Raw genomic sequence first — 13,058 nt, 5'->3', positions numbered from 1 at the left:
GTCTTTTGGAGGAAGCGGTAATAGGGACGTCTGAAAAAATATTCAGCCGCAAATACAATGCACCAGGGAGAAGTAACTCTCCATAAAGGGATAAACCGCGAGCGGGAGAGCAGCTTCAAAGATAGAGAGGGATTTTTACTGGCAGCTGTCATGAACCAGAAACTCCCAGAAAATATAGAATAGTACTAAAAAGGTGAAAACATAAAGCAAATAATAGGTATAGGGATTAAAAAAAAGATAAATATGAATTAGATATAATAGATCAGAAAAAATCACATTACCTCTGATACCATGTTAAATTTATGGACAAAAGAAATATTTAATTGACTTAATGTAATGAGAGTACATGAACCTCTATTTATAATAGAGGAAATAAGTAGAGTCCAATTATAATTAAACTACATTTGTCCCAAATATACTCAAACTCTAACACTTAAATATAAGTCCTAGTATAATTAAATAACCTAATATAAATAGAAGAATAACATGACTAAATCACCTTTAAACTGAAACTCTTCTATGAGACCTGTTTTTATAATAATTTTGGCTCTGAAAGACTTCCTACTGTGTAAGACTCATCGTGCCACCTCATATGATCATGGTGGGTCCATATCTTATTGGCTTGGGCCCATTGTTCAACACTCCCCCTCAAGCTGGGGGTGAGATAATGTCAATGATCTTAGCATAAACCAAATAACATAGATGTAGTAATAAGATCGTCCATCAGGGTGTCCCAACCCGGGTACTGACTTTTAAAGGTAGAAATGAGTGATATGTGGGTAATGCTTGTCATTCACAAGACGACGATAAAAGACCCACATGTAAATATAGACTTAAAACACCCATATATATGATGGACTCAAAACACCAATCGAAATAACACACAAGAGGTTGGCCCAAAGATGTATTTGAGAGTAAAATAAAGGATGGTAGGAGAGAGGCTGCCAAATAACTAATGGGTAAAGAGGAAGATAGAATATTGAGGCCACCACTTCTTCAATAATAATGTCTCATCCAAAGAGACATAATAGTTGCAGCTAAAATGGGCCAGGGCCCATATAACACGAACCAAAATAATAAAAAAGCTTTTAAAGGACCCATGAATTAATCTAATACGAGTATCTACACCAAATAATATGTTAAATAAGGAATATGTTGTGAATACCTCAAAATAATAATCCAATCGGAAAAATAGAATCGAATTGCACTAAGTCAAATAGTACACCAATATAGCCAAGTTGCTGCAAAAATATATGTAAAACTTGGGACCCGGACCCGTATATCTGTTGCAGAAAACAAGTGGACCAAGTCAGTTGACCCGAACTTGAGTTGACTCGTCCGAGTTGGCCCAATCCGGATTGATCGTATCTGAGTTGGCCCAAGTTGACTTGTCAGGAACTGAACCAGTAAGTGATCCTCGCTCGGTTAGCTGGTTCACTGGCTTAACCCTACTGGAAGAAAGTAGCTCGTTCGCTGGGTTAAATTGACATAAGAACAGGCTTGACTCGAATTTAATCAACGCTTCCAAACTTAGGAAGAAATATTTCATCTTCTTCCCCGCGTAGTGCAGGACAGTTGAGAGTCATCGTCCCAACCGTCTTCGTCGCTGTGGGAAGTCGTCATCTCTGGAAATGTCAACAACGTTGGTGCAGTGAATAACAACAGAGTGACAGCTTTGCAGAGAATTGGGAGTTTCCAAAAATAGCAACACAACAACGGATCGATAAAGATTTTTTTCTTCTGAAGATAATTGCATTGGACCGATTCGATGTAGCAAGAGTTTCCGAAGCCAATAAGTCACCATCCTCCCGAAGCAGAAAAAATTTCGGGTTGATGACAAAGACAATTTTGGAGTGGCAGTGATGAACAGTTTTTTCGCAACAACTGGAGATCTTTTCGGAAGCAATCGTGTCCAGTTTCTGCAATAAGATGGAAGAATAAAGCTGGAAGGAAATTTTCCTGCAATAAGATATGTTGGGTGCTTGCAACTCTATTAATGGAAACTTCCTCTATTAATTGAGGAGCAGAAATGGCAGCAGTGGAAAAAAATTGGACCGGAGATGGCAAGATGACTTGGCGGATCGGTTCTAGATAGCTTGTCGTGAATCTGCCATTGCCAGGTTACTTACCCGTGCAGATTTGGCGGTGTGCTTCTTCTTCTTCTTCTTCTTCCCGCACGTCACTCCAGACAATCTGGCATTCGATCCCCGACTCTGCATTTCAAAGCTGAATTAAACAGGAATAAATCTCCAATCCAGGTGAAGGAACAGATGAGCACAGGAGCTTCTGGACGAAACGATAACAAGGACGTCCGAACAAATATTCAGTTACAAATACAACACACCAGGATAAAGGGATAAACCACGAGCGGGAAAGCAACTACAAAGACAAAGAAGGACCGTCGTAGCGCTCGTGAACTAGAAACTCCTAGAAAATAGAATAATAGTATAAAGGTGAAAACGTAAGCAAATAATGGGTACAGGGATAGAAAAAAAGATAAATGCGAACCAAAAGTGGTAGAGGTAATAGATAAAAAAAAGATCACATTACCTCTATGGGTTGGCCGAGTCAACTCACAGAACATACACTAATACCATGTTAAATTTATGGAAAAGAAAAAAATTTCATTGACTTAATGTAATCAAAATACATAAACCTCTATTTATAATAGAGGAAGGTAGTATAGTCCAATTATAATTAAACTATCTTTGTCCTAATTACACTCAAACTCTAACACTTAAAGATAAGTCCTAGCATAATTAAATTATCCAATATAAATAGAAAACTAACATGACTAAAATACCTTTAAACTAAAACTCTTCTATGAAACCTACTTCCACAATAATTTTGGCTCTATAAGATTTCTTATTGTGTAAGGCTCATCATGCCACCTTAGGTGATCATGGTGGATCTCACCAGCTCGTGTGATCATGGTGGGTCCATATCTTATGGGTTTGGTTCCATCTTCCAACACTTGGATATGTGGATCTTCCTTGGTCGTGTGGGCTTGGGCCCATCTTCCAACAAGTTTGATGTCCTAAGAGGTCTCGAGTGATAAGAAATTTCTTAACCGATTGTGACTAGCTCAAATAATTAGCTGTTAAAAGACACCCACATGTGTGGGGGTGGCGTGGCTAGTAAATAAGAAGAACTTTCATAGAGATGACATAGAATTGTAATTATTCAAGTTGATGTATGTCCTCTCATTTCTTTTTACTTTTGATGCATGTAGCTCTAAGGGTATTATAGTCATTGTAAACACCTTCACACAACTATATATATAGCCTCAAGGCAAGGGATCTAGCATTCGAGCCTATTCCTGTTGGCTCAAATTCGTCTATACATCTCTCTCTCTCTTTTTCTTCTTTCTCTCCCTTGGTTTCTTCTCTCCTCTCTCCAAAGAGCTAGATTCCCTCTCTTCTCCCCTTCCATTAAGATCTATTGGGTTTATGTGTTGGCCCTAGAAATCAACATGGTATCAACGTGGGTAAAGATTTGAGATAGAAAATAAGAAGAATATGAATGTAAAATTTCTGATCCAATGATAAGAATCTCAACCAAAGTAAGAAGAAAAAGGGGAGAAGAGGAAGAAGAAGGAGAAGAGAAGAAAGAGGAGAGCTTAAAGGAGAGCTCGACTACCAAAAGAAAGGGAGAAACCTTTGACAAACTTTAGAAGATAGGAGAGAACTTGATGCTCTACCTCTTAGCCAAGGGCCTCTATTTATAATTTTAGAGAAAGTGTTACAATGACTATAATGCCTTAGGGCTACAAGCTTTACAAAAGAAAAGACATATCTCTTTAACTAATTACACTTTCATGCCATCTGTTGGAAGATAGGTCCAAGCCCACACAACCATGGAAGGCCCACCCACATATCTAAGAGTATTATAAGATGGGCCACACGACCAAGGAAGGCCCACAAGATGGGCCTAGGCACATAAGAAGTAGGACCCAACACGATTACGACAAACTGGCATCCTTATCACATAAGTTGGAAGATCAAGAAGGACTCACAAATGCATCTTTATCATATGGTTACATCCTAGAAGAGTTCTAGTTTGAGTTATGTTTGTCTTTTATCTATATTGAGTTATTTAATTATGCTAAGACTGATCTTTTAATGTTAGAGTTTGGGTGTAATTGGGACAAACGCAGTTTTATTGTAATAGGACTCTACTACTTTCCTCTATTATAAATAGAGGTTCATGTACTCTGATTATGATAAGTCAATGAAGTATTTTTATTTTTCATAAATCCAACATAGTATTAGACCATGTTCTGTGAGTTGACTTGGTCAATCCACAGAGATAATGAAATCCATTTCTCTAAACCCTAAACCTGAAGTCTAGGTTTGTAGTTTTTTTTTTCAATCTCTACACCCGTAGTTTGCTTTGTGTTTTTCACCTCTATACTGATATTTTCATAATGCAAATTACATAATGACGGAAAGATATTTGAGTCTACTTTCCAAGGAGAAACGATTCTTCCAATCGGAATTACTACAAAGAGAAATTGATATTTGAATGAGCGACGGTCGGATTGCAAAAGAGGTTTCTATACATCATTTGCAGCAAGTTGGGAATTCATGTCGTTCTCTCACCCCCAACTTGAGGGGGAGTGTTGGAAGATAGGTCCAAGCCCACAGGATCATGGAAGGCCCACATATCTAAGACTATTATAAGATGGGGCACATGACCCAGGAAGGCCCACAAGATGGGCCCAAACACATAAGAAGTAGGACCCACCGTGATTACCACAAGCTGACATCCTTATCACATAAGTTGGAAGATCAAGAAAGACTCACAAAGACATATTTATCTTATGGTCACGTCCTAGAAGAGTTCTAGTTTGAGTTATATTTGTCTTTTATCTATATTGAGTTATTCAATTTTGTTGAATTTATGGAAAAGTGAAATACTTCATTGACATCAATAACTTGTTGTAATCAGAGTACATGAACCTCTATTTATAATAGAGGAAGGTAGTAGAGTCTTATTACAATAAAACTACCCTTGTCCCAATTACACCCAAACTCCAACACTTAAATATAAGTCCTAACAAAATTAAATAACTCAATATAGATAAAAGACAAACATAACTAAAACTAAAACTCTTCTTTGATGTGACCATAAGATAAGATACTTTTGTGAGTCCTTCTTAATCTTCCAACTGATGTGATAAGTATGCCAGCTCATGGTAATCATTATGGGTCCTACTTCTTATGGGCTTGGGCCCATCTTGTGGGCCTTGCTTGGTCGTGTGACCCATCTTATAATAATCTTAGATATGTGGGCCTTCCTTGGTTGTGTGGTCTTGAGGTTACCTTCCAACACTCCCCCTCAAGCAGGGGGTAAGAGAACAACATGAACTCCCAGCTTGCTGCAAATGATGTATAGAATATTTTTGTATAAAATGACACATCTTCTAATAGGCCTTCATCTTCCAACATTCCTCCTCACGATGTTGCGTCCTTCCATGAAGTACTGCTGGCATAATATAAGTGAGAGTAAAAATCACTCCTAGCCGGTAAGCCATTGCTTCATACTCCAGTCCTAATGCTGGATGTAGGGCACACTCCGTCTTCTATCGATAGTGTGTCTATCGGCATTGCTATGAAGTGTCCACCACCGTGTCCCTCCACAGGACAACGACTCTCAAGTGGTAGGAGACATAAAATCCATTACAAGGGGTGGAGATTTGGGATAACATAGATGTATTAATAAGTTCCTCCGTCATGGTTTCCCAATCGTGATATTTTTTGACAGGGTATCATCCTCTATGGTTTCACAACCGTGATTTTTTTTTTTGACTGGGCCCATCTTGGTTTCCCAACCGTGATATTTTCTATGGGGTAAAATAAATGATGATATGAGGTCACCTCTTCTTCAATAATAATGTCCCCAAATAGACATAAGAGTAGCAGTTGTATATAACACGACCATTTTCCAACACATATAACACGAACCAAATAATAAACTTTGTAAAAGAACCCATGAAATAATCCGATATAAATATTTCTTCTTAGATGCACAAGCTTCATCTTTTGTGCTCCCCCTTTCTTGAATATTTTGGTCACATAAACTTATTCACAACATAAGAAATAAAATACCTCTTTCTTGTGCTTCTTCTAATTCTTCCCCTCAAGCTGGGAGGTAATGGTAGTGATCCCAGTTTAAACCAAATATCATAGATGTAACAATAGGCCCAAATAACAAAGATGTATAAATAAACCCTCAAACCAGGGAGAAGTGAGATATTTTCCTGATATATCAACTCAAAAAGTGACACAAAACAATCGGCTTAAATTCAGATTTCAATGTAATAGAATACTAGCATGACCTTTGATTCTTCCAATGCGAATATTTCTTTAAATATAGATCAGATTAACATGAAATTTTCTCATTATGAAAGTATAATTAAATAAATTTCATCCAAGTATAACTTCACTTCATAAAATATAATTATTAGAAGATAAATAATATGATAGATTTTGGTCTCTGTCATCTGACCGAACTAAGTATTGTTTCTCCTTTTTTTTCAGAATGAGCATCGACTCTTCCAAGAAAAATATCTCCTTCTAAAAAACTCATACCAAGAATTGGTTGAATAGGTAAGAAAATAGACTTACTTATCTTTCTTTTGATATATAATTCTACATATAAAGTCTCTTTCTTGATAGCATAGAATATCTTGGAAGTTGAGGCTTTCTACTATTGCACGAACCTCTTTTTCAATTTGACTTTTCCTGCTTCAAATATTGATTTATCTTTGTAGATAACTCACATAAAAAAAGTGGTTGAATAGGTAAAAGAATAGACTTATAGATATTTATTTTGATATATATTTCTCCTTATAAATTCTAGTTCTTGATAGCAAAAAATACCTTAGAATCTGAAGATTGTTGTTGTTGCTCGAACCTTTTTGCAATATGACTTTTTCTCATTCAAATATCGACATCTCTCTGTATATAACTCCAATTGGAACAAATCATTTTTATTTGTAAAGTAGACTCAAATATATTTCCATAAATATATAATTTGAAATATTAAAATCTCCGAATAGAGGTAAAAATAATGCAAAGAAAACTACAGATATAGGGACTGAAAAAAATAACTACAAACCTAGACTTAGGGTTTAGGGTTTAGAGAAAAGGATCACATTACCTCCGTGAGCTGACCAAGTCAACTCACATAACTTGATCTGATACCATGTTGAATTTATGAAAAAGTGAAATACTTCATTGACATCAATAACTTGTTGTAATCAGAGTACATGAACCTCTATTTATAATAGAGGAAGGTAGTAGAGTCCAATTACAATAAAACTACCCTTGTCCCAATTACACCCAAACTCTAACACTTAAAGATAAGTCTTAAAATAATTAAATAACTCAATATAGATAAAAGATAAATATAACTCAAACTAAAACTCTTCTTTGACGTGACTATAAGATAAGATACTTTTGTTAGTCCTTCTTGATCTTCCAACTGATATGATAAGGACGCCAGCTCATGGTAATCATTGTGGGTCCTACTTCTTATGGGCTTGGGCCCATCTTGTGGGCCTTCCTTGGTCATGTGGCCCATCTTATAATAATCTTAGATATGTAGGCCTTCCTTGGTCGTGTGGGTTTGAGCTTATCTTCCAACACAATTATGCTAGGACTTATCTTTCAATGTTAGAGCTTGGGTGTAATTGGGACAAAAGTAGTTTTATTGTACTAGGACTCAAGTACCTTCCTCTATTATAAATAGAGGTTCATGTACTCTGATTGTGATAAGTCAATGAAGTATTTTTCTTTTCCATAAATTCAACACCATCTTTATGAGGCGTTTTCTTATTTACCAAGATACCACCTTTTGGACGTGTGTGTGACCTTCCTTGGACATGTGGGCTTGAGCCCATATTCTAACACTCCCCCTCAAACTGGAGGTGAGAAAACATCATAAATACCCAACTTGTCACATATAAAGGATATGATTTTAAATGTAATTGTTTTTATAAGAATATCTGCTACATGTTGTGATTAAACATGTTTGAGAGATATGATACTAGCTTGAAATTTCTCCTGCATAAAATGACAATCCACCTCAATGTGTTTTGTCCTTTCATAGAAGACAGAATTTGAAGTGATATGAATAGCAGCTTGGTTATCACAATATAGACCCATAGAACCGCCTTTATAGACTCCCAATTCGGTAAGAAGAGACCTAGTTCATAGGAGTTCACTAACTGTGTGAGTTATAGCATTGTATTCTGCTTAAACATTAGATCTCGCAACCACATTTTGCTTCTTGTTTCTCCATGTAACAAAGTTTCCTCCAACAAAAGTGCAATATCCAGAGGTGGACTTCTTATCATCAGGTGATCCAACCCAATCTGCATAAGAGAAACCTTCTATGTTGAAGTGGTCAACTTTCTTATAAAGTAATCCTCTTCCTAGAGCTTCTTCTAAATATCGTAATATCCTCTCCAAGGCTTGCCAATGGGTAAGTTATGCCTTATACATGTACTAAATCAGTACACTTACGACATATGATATATCTCGTCTAGTTACTGTAAGATAGATAAATTTGCCCACAAGTCTTCAATATTTACCAATATCAATATCTTCTCCAAAACTTGCACATAATTTAATATTTGCATCCATAAATACTTAAGAAATCCAAGATCTTTAGTTTTAAATTCATGACATATCATATTTTTGAATTTTTGTATACTATTCGCATCATTATCATTTAAGACAATATCATCAACATACACAACCAATAATACCTTTCCTTCTGAGGTATCTTTAAAAATTACTAAATGATCTATGGAGCACTGATAAAATCCAAGTTGTAGTAGTGCTTGGCTCAAGGAGACTCTTTAAGCCCATATAAGGACCTTTTTTTAAGTAGCATACGGACTCCCCCTTGACCACATTGTTAAGGAATAGGCCCACATGGATTAGTGAGATAAAAGATCTTGAGTTTATTAGTTCATAAAAGAGGTTTTCTAAGTGGTTAGTCATTTTGGGACAGGGCCTTAGACCCAATTTAACATGGTATTTTGTCACTTTTTTTGATGATTTTACCCAAGTGACTTGGTTATATTTGTTTAAAGAACATTTAGAAATTCTTCCTCTGTTTAAAAATTTTCATTCTATGGTATTGACACAGTTTGGGAAGAAAATTCAAATCCTTAGGTTTGATAATGTTGAGGAATATTTGTATAATGAATTCAAATCATTTTTTGAAGGTAATGGTTTTCTCCATCAAACATCATATGCCTATACCCCCTCAACAAAATGGTATTGCTGAAAGGAAGAATCGTCACCTTCTTGAAGTTGCTCGAGGCATCCTCTACTCCATGAAGGTACCCTATTTTTATTGGCCTCATGTTGTATTTACGACATGCTTTCTTATTAATAGGTTACCTTCATCGGTTCTTCATAATAAAAATCCTTACTCGGTTTTATTTCATGGTGAAGATCCGTTTTCTCTTCCTCTTAAAGTGTTTGGATGTACATGTTTTGTTCATGTTACTTTCCCACAAAAAAATAAACTTGATCCTTGGTCTATGAGGTGTATTTTTTTGGGGTACTCTCGTACATAGAAAAATTTAAGTTTGTTACAATCCTACCCTTTGGATGATGCTTGTTTCTCGGGATGTGACTTTCTTTGAGGACACCTCCTTCTATTCCTCCCATGATGCTCCTCCAGGATGGACATTTCTTTCTACCACTCCATGTCCACTTGTGCCTTTTAATGTTGATATTAATTCACCACCTGACGCACCGGTCGTACCTTCACCTATGGAGTTGTTGAATCCACCAGAGGTAAGTGCTTCTCCTCCTATGTTTGAGCCTGAATTTGATACTAGACCTATTGCTTTAAGAAAGGAACGTCATTCCTGTACTACTTCGCATCCTATCTCAAATTTTATGTCTCACTATCGCTTGTCTTCCAAGTGTTTTTAGTCCCTTGCTTCTCTTTCTTCTACTTCCATTCCACATTCATATGAGGAGGCCCTGAAGCATCCAAGATTGAAGGCTGCTATGGATGAAAAAATACACGCCTTATATGAAAATCAAACTTGGTCCTTAGCATCACTCTCAAAAGGTAAAAGACCAATTGGTTGTAGATTGTTCAGTGAAACATAACCCAGATGGATCAGTTGCTCATCTTAAAGCTCGAATCATTGCTAAAAGTTATACTTAGTGCTATGGGATACATTATGAGGAGACCTTCTCTTCTATTGCGAAATTGAATTTGGTACGTATCATCTTATGTATTGCTGCTAACTCTCATGGACTGTTTATCAATTGGATGTCAAAAATACCTTTTTAAATGGTGATATACGTGAGGACATTTATATGGTTCAACCACCTGGTTATGCGGTTGAGGGGGAGTCGGTATGCCAATTAAAAAAAAAAATCTTTATATGGGCTCAAAGAGTCACCTCAGGCTTGGTTTGATAAATTTAGTCAAACACTTCTACGATTTGGTTTTCATCAGTGCTCAGTTGATCATTCAGTATATTTTAAAGATACTGTTAAAGGGAAAATATTCTTGGTTATATATGTTGATGATATTATCTTAACCAATGATGATGCTCAAAGCATACAAGAAGTTAAGAATATGATATGTCAGGAATTCAAGACTAAAGATCTGGGTATACTTAAATATTTTTTCGACATAGAAGTTATGGGAGAATATTGCCTCAGCAGAAATATATCTTGGATCTCCTTGAAGAAACATAAATGAAGGGTTGTCGACCAGTTGACACACCTATGGATACAAATTTAAAATTGTGTGCCACGACTAGAGAAGATATAGATATTGGCAAATATCAAAGATTTGTGGGAAAACTGATCTATTTCACTGTAACTAGGCCGGACATATCATATGTTGTAAGTGTAGTAAGTCAATTCATGCACAAACCACAAATTACCCAATTGCCGTTCTTAGAGAGAATATTACGATACCTAAAAGGAGCTCCGGGAAGAGAATTTTTGTATAAAAAAATATGGGCACTTCAACATAGAAGACTTCTTAGATGCAAATTGGGCTAGATCACTTGATGATAGGAAATCTACATCAGGATATTGTACTCTTGTTAGAGGGAACTTGGTTATATGGTATCAGAGCAACCACTCAGTATGTGGGCATTCCACCCAAATTATCCACACACCACACGTGAGGGCCTCCACCCAAATTATCCACATGCCTACACGTGAGGGGGAGTGTTAAGGAATAGTCTCACATAGATTAGTGAGATAAAATATCTTGAGTTTATTAGTTGGCAAAAGAGGTTTCCTAAGTGGCTAGTCATTTTGGGATATGGTCTTAGACCCAATTTAACACACATAACTAGGCGGTTGAATCATATAAATTTCCTCACATGTATTTCCATTTAAGAGATAACGGCAAGTGATAACAAGATACATACCTAATTTAATTTGGCAATGGGAGAAAAGGTTTTCTCATAATACACTCCATAACATTGAGTGTACCCTTTGGCAATGAAGAGGACCTTCAGGCAAGCAATGGACCCATCTGGATTATGTTTGATAGTAAAGACTCATGTACACCCGACTGGTTTCTTGCCTGTTAGAAGAGGTTTTAAGGTCCATGTCTGATTCTCATATAAGGCATGCATTTCTTCATCCATAGCGACCTTCCATCCTATATGTTTCAGGGCCTCATAAAATTAATGCAGAATAGAGATGAAGAAAACAAGGCAACAAAATGACAACATGCAAAAGACAACCAATGGTCAGACATAAAGTTGGGGATAGGGTGAGAAGTAATGCAAGTGTGATGTTCTTTTCTAAGAGCAATGGATCGAGTATCAAACTGTGGACCAAATGGAATAAGGGAAGAAGGACCTACCTAGGTAGGATCCAAAAACTCACAGGTGTAGTGTCGGCCGATACTTTGGGGGGCTGAGTGATATCAACATTAAAGAGCACAAAAGGATGAGGAGTGGCTGGAAAGCATGAAAGACCCGAAGGAGCATCATTCAAGGAATAGCATGAGGCGTCCTAAAAAATGTCACATCTCTAGACACAAGTAACTGTCGAAGAGTAGGATTGTAAAAGATATATTTTTGGGTTCGAAAGTAACCCAAGAAAATGCACTTCATAGAGCGAGGAGCAAGTTTACTTTTCTGGGGAGATGTGAAATGGACAAAACAAGTGCACCCAAAGACCTTCACTAGAAGAGAAAATGGGTCTTCACTAGGAAATAGTATGGAATATGGAGTTTTATGACCAAGTATGGATGAAGGTAGCTTATTTATAAGAAAGAAAGTTGTAACTATGGTATGAGGCCAATAAAAGTAGGGTACCTTCATGGAGTAGAGGAGGCCCCGACAACCTCAAGAAGATGGCGGTTTTTTCGTTCAACAATGTCATTCTATTGAGGCAAATAAGCACATGAAGTTTGATGGATTAGGCCATTATCCTGACAGAAGAACTGAAATTCACTAGACAAGTACACTTTAGCATTATCAGACCGAAGTTCTTGATTTTTCTTACCAAATTGAGTTAACACCATAGCATGAAAAGACTTAAGTATAGAAAAAAAATTAGATTTCTCTTTAAATAAAAATAGCCAAGTAACCCGGGTAAAATCATCAACAAAGGTAACAAAGTATTTAACTTGATAAAATTTTGAGACACTCAAAGGTCCCCATACATCGGTATGTGTTGGAAGATAGACCCAAGCCCACACGACCATGGAAGACCCACATATGTAAGAGTATTATAAGATGGGTCACACGACCAAGGAAGGCCCACAAGATGGGGCCAAGCACATAAGAAATAGGACCCACCACGATAACCACAAGTTGACATCCTTATCACATAGATCAAGGAGTCACAAAGGCATCTTTGTCATATGGTCACGTCCTAGAAGAGTTCTAGAAGAATTAACTTGCTTAGTCAAATTAATATTTTTTTATTTTTTATTTTTAAGAGAGGAGGCCGGGGGGGAGATCGATTTCGCCTTTCTTGTTTTTCATTCTTCCTCTTCCATTTCTTACTCTCAGTCTCCGATTTCTTCCTCCCCCG

This window comes from Aristolochia californica, unplaced genomic scaffold (genome assembly GCF_029961685.1).
Source record: "Aristolochia californica isolate CCGP_79_NKW_82.1479 unplaced genomic scaffold, dmAriCali1.0.hap1 SCAF_2, whole genome shotgun sequence".
Lineage (NCBI taxonomy): Eukaryota > Viridiplantae > Streptophyta > Magnoliopsida > Piperales > Aristolochiaceae > Aristolochia > Aristolochia californica.
This window is presented reverse-complemented; position numbering follows the sequence as displayed.